We start from the raw sequence: 5,000 nt of genomic DNA on the forward strand, positions 1-5,000 counted from the left end.
TGTACACAGATGGAACATTTTGGACTGGAACCAGATTACCCGTACACACGGCGCTGATTAGTAATCAATGCAGAGCCATCAAACTACAGAAAATATATACAACTGTCCGTATACATGCTGAAAGAGTCTGCCCACAATGGGAACCACACGTCAGCCAGACACTCTGATCACGCACCACTCTCTGCTTCTAACAGGCGCACATACAATACGTAAGCACCAGCATGGAACAACATCCAGTGCATCCTCTCCGCCACATTACACAATCCACACTATCACAACCAGACCAGGAGGTCCATGCGGAAAATAGAATATCCCACCCTTTCGACATCCACCATTGCGCAGATAAGGCACCAACACCCACACATGTCCTATACAACGGTGCACCCAACATCACAATAGTACCTCCTGTCACAGCGCACAAACAATGACATGAGTCAAAGACACAGGTCTGACACAAGCATAGAATTGGAGCGCCGCCTCTAATAAGCCAAAGGTGCATCCTGACGTGACAAATCTCATCATGTCACAAGCATTCACTTACTATAATCACTATCAACGAACCTGCCGCCCCCGCCCCCGCCCCCCCCCCCCTACACCTTTCCTTACAACAACGTGTAACCTAACCTAACCTATGTTGTACCTTAACCTAACCTATGTTGTGCCTTAACCTAACCTATGTTGTGCCTTAACCTAACCTATGTTGTGCCTTAACCTAACCTATGTTGTGCCTTAACCTAACCTATGTTGTGCCTTAACCTAACCTATGTTGTGCCTTAACCTAACCTATGTTGTGCCTTAACCTAACCTATGTTGTGCCTTAACCTAACCTATGTTGTGTCTTAACCTAACCCATGTTGTACCCTAACCTAACCCATGTTGTCCCCTAACCTAACCCATGTTGTCCCCTAACCTAACCCATGTTGTCCCCTAACCTAACCCATGTTGTCCCCTAACCTAACCCATGTTGTCCCCTAACCTAACCCATGTTGTCCCCTAACCTAACCCATGTTGTCCCCTAACCTAACCCATGTTGTCCCCTAACCTAACCCATGTTGTCCCCTAACCTAACCCATGTTGTCCCCTAACCTAACCCATGTTGTCCCCTAACCTAACCCATGTTGTCCCCTAACCTAACCCATGTTGTCCCCTAACCTAACCCATGTTGTCCCCTAACCTAACCCATGTTGTCCCCTAACCTAACCCATGTTGTCCCCTAACCTAACCCATGTTGTCCCCTAACCTAACCCACGTTGTCCCCTAACCTAACCCACGTTGTCCCCTAACCTAACCCACGTTGTCCCCTAACCTAACCCACGTTGTCCCCTAACCTAACCCACGTTGTCCCCTAACCTAACCCACGTTGTCCCCTAACCTAACCCACGTTGTGCCTTAACGTAACCCACGTTGTGCCTTAACGTAACCCACGTTGTGCCTTAACGTAACCCACGTTGTGCCTTAACGTAACCCACGTTGTGCCTTAACGTAACCCACGTTGTGCCTTAACGTAACCCACGTTGTGCCTTAACGTAACCCACGTTGTGCCTTAACGTAACCCACGTTGTGCCTTAACGTAACCCACGTTGTGCCTTAACCTAACCCACGTTGTCCGCTAACGTAACCCACGTTGTCCGCTAACGTAACCCACGTTGTCCGCTAACGTAACCCACGTTGTCCGCTAACGTAACCCACGTTGTCCGCTAACGTAACCCACGTTGTCGCCTAAACCTGCTCTGTAATTGTTATACGACTCGTTCAATTAGTGTAGTGTTGCCCACCCGCAACCCTCGCAATATAGTTCGCTACTCGCACTGCCCGCTCCCCTGTGTATCGCTTCATGTTAAACACCTTGCAAGTCTTGCTGACTTTCCACATGCTCCTGCTGTACACTGTAATGTGGATGGCAGCAGGACGTACATGCCGCCCCCCGCCCCACCCCTCCCCACGTCCCCACCTTGCCCCCTGCCTTCGCAAGCTGGTTGGTGAGAAGTTTGCATGTTCAATGCCCTTCGCATGCGACGTACTCAGGCTACGTTGTGGTGCGGCCTGTGTCAACTGTCCGCTGATGTCGTACGCATAAACCACAATCTGTACTGCACATTCGTCCTTATGTACTGAATGATACATCGTGGCACATGTGTGACCGTACAACGACTGCGCCCAAAAACGGCGGACCATACAGTGCAAATATTGTGCACGCAGCTACGTGTCGTCTCCCTATGAGAGCTGGATTGCAGTGTGGTACGCCATAGAGACGTGTGGGAGGAACGGACGCCGTGGATGGCGATCAGCATGAGCTGTCTGTTGATGTATTCGGGCCTAGTCGTCTCTCCTCAAACACCGTGATAGCATGGTGCACCGCGTTCCATATCTGCGACATGCTACAGAGGCCGGTTGACAGTCGTTCGAGCAATGGACATCGCATACGTACGGGGGCCACCTTCCACGTATTGTCTAGGCGTGCACATTTTGTTGCGTGTATGTGGGCAGACGTAGTGTGGCGTGACACCTGACACAGGCATGCAATAATCGTTGAAGTTGCTAATGGCGATGGACGCCTACGTTTTCTGGTGAAGTTACGCAAATGAAGAAATGGTAACCCGTTGTGGTGCGGTTGTTCTCGCTAGGGGTGAATCGGTGATGGCGACGATAGGTTGAGGTACTAACCGGTTGTTCCAGCGATACCCACCATGCCGATGAAACTGAACGGCATCTGGGTGTGAAGCGATACGCGGCGGTGGCTGGGTGGGACCGTCCCCGGCCGGTGAGGGGGCGCCTCCCGGCGTGCTGGCCGCGCGGTGCGTGGGCGCACGCGCTACAGCCGGCTGGTGGGGGCGGCCAGTGGCAGGCGCGCCGGCCGACGGACGCGGCAGGCGTCGCAGCTGCGCGCCGGCGCACCCTGCGCGCGGCGCCGTGCGGCCAAAGTAGGTCCTCGCGGGCCCGGTGCGAAGCGCGGTGGACATCTTCAGTGTGCTGGTCCGATTGAGGACTGTGTGCGTTGAGGATGCGCCGCCGCCCGGCGCTCGGCGCCGCGACGCCGTCTGCTGCTCGGTCGCCCCAGCGGTTCTCGCTGGTGGTTTGTATCGCAGCTGTGCGGATGTGTTGGCGCGTGCGCTGTGCTGGGAGAGTTCGCTTCGGCACCCAAGTGGGGCTTTTGTCCTTCTGTGGCGCTGGCGTTGGAGCTGCCGGTCACCGTAGGTGGCGCGTGTTGTCTCCCGCCGGCAATGCCACGACAGCACGCTCCCGGGCCTCTGTCGGCAGCGGCAAGCTCAGTTGGGAGCACGGGTGGTCGCACCGAAAGCGTCTACTCGCCTAACTCCGGGCGATTGCGCCTCTCTCGAACCCGACCAAGTACTTGGGACGGCGCTGCGCGCCGCCGGGACCTGAGAGGGTTTCGAGGTGTATTGTGCAGGGGAGCTCAGCCTCCTCCTGTTTGCAGAATGATTGAGCGAACGCTTGCGTGTTCGCGCGGGCCCCCGGGACACACTCCCGGGCGGCCGGCTGCTCAGCTCTAGTTGACGCAGCTCCCTGGTTGATCCTGCCAGTAGTCATATGCTTGTCTCAAAGATTAAGCCATGCATGTCTCAGTACAAGCCGCATTAAGGTGAAACCGCGAATGGCTCATTAAATCAGTTATGGTTCCTTAGATCGTACCCACGTTACTTGGATAACTGTGGTAATTCTAGAGCTAATACATGCAAACAGAGTCCCGACCAGAGATGGAAGGGACGCTTTTATTAGATCAAAACCAATCGGTCGGCTCGTCCGGTCCGTTTGCCTTGGTGACTCTGAATAACTTTGGGCTGATCGCACGGTCCTCGTACCGGCGACGCATCTTTCAAATGTCTGCCTTATCAACTGTCGATGGTAGGTTCTGCGCCTACCATGGTTGTAACGGGTAACGGGGAATCAGGGTTCGATTCCGGAGAGGGAGCCTGAGAAACGGCTACCACATCCAAGGAAGGCAGCAGGCGCGCAAATTACCCACTCCCGGCACGGGGAGGTAGTGACGAAAAATAACGATACGGGACTCATCCGAGGCCCCGTAATCGGAATGAGTACACTTTAAATCCTTTAACGAGTATCTATTGGAGGGCAAGTCTGGTGCCAGCAGCCGCGGTAATTCCAGCTCCAATAGCGTATATTAAAGTTGTTGCGGTTAAAAAGCTCGTAGTTGGATTTGTGTCCCACGCTGTTGGTTCACCGCCCGTCGGTGTTTAACTGGCATGTATCGTGGGACGTCCTGCCGGTGGGGCGAGCCGAAGGCGTGCGACCGCCCCGTGCGTGCTCGTGCGTCCCGAGGCGGACCCCGTTGAAATCCTACCAGGGTGCTCTTTATTGAGTGTCTCGGTGGGCCGGCACGTTTACTTTGAACAAATTAGAGTGCTTAAAGCAGGCAAGCCCGCCTGAATACTGTGTGCATGGAATAATGGAATAGGACCTCGGTTCTATTTTGTTGGTTTTCGGAACCCGAGGTAATGATTAATAGGGACAGGCGGGGGCATTCGTATTGCGACGTTAGAGGTGAAATTCTTGGATCGTCGCAAGACGAACAGAAGCGAAAGCATTTGCCAAGTATGTTTTCATTAATCAAGAACGAAAGTTAGAGGTTCGAAGGCGATCAGATACCGCCCTAGTTCTAACCATAAACGATGCCAGCCAGCGATCCGCCGCAGTTCCTCCGATGACTCGGCGGGCAGCCTCCGGGAAACCAAAGCTTTTGGGTTCCGGGGGAAGTATGGTTGCAAAGCTGAAACTTAAAGGAATTGACGGAAGGGCACCACCAGGAGTGGAGCCTGCGGCTTAATTTGACTCAACACGGGAAACCTCACCAGGCCCGGACACCGGAAGGATTGACAGATTGATAGCTCTTTCTTGATTCGGTGGGTGGTGGTGCATGGCCGTTCTTAGTTGGTGGAGCGATTTGTCTGGTTAATTCCGATAACGAACGAGACTCTAGCCTGCTAACTAGTCGCGTGACATCCTTCGTGCTGTCAGCGATT

At 53.9% G+C, this 5,000-nt stretch overlaps 1 non-coding gene across 1 annotated transcript in view; it reads left to right on the forward strand.

Annotated features, from left to right (window-relative positions):
• The first annotated feature begins 3,522 nt into the window (after positions 1 to 3,522).
• Positions 3,523 to 5,000, forward strand: part of LOC124773535 — a 1,909-nt gene continuing 431 nt past the window's right edge. The window contains exon 1 of the ribosomal RNA XR_007014779.1: positions 3,523 to 5,000. This exon is cut by the window's right edge and continues 431 nt beyond it. This is a non-coding gene — a ribosomal RNA (small subunit ribosomal RNA).

This window comes from Schistocerca piceifrons, unplaced genomic scaffold (assembly GCF_021461385.2).
Source record: "Schistocerca piceifrons isolate TAMUIC-IGC-003096 unplaced genomic scaffold, iqSchPice1.1 HiC_scaffold_954, whole genome shotgun sequence".
In the NCBI taxonomy this organism is placed as follows: domain Eukaryota; kingdom Metazoa; phylum Arthropoda; class Insecta; order Orthoptera; family Acrididae; genus Schistocerca; species Schistocerca piceifrons.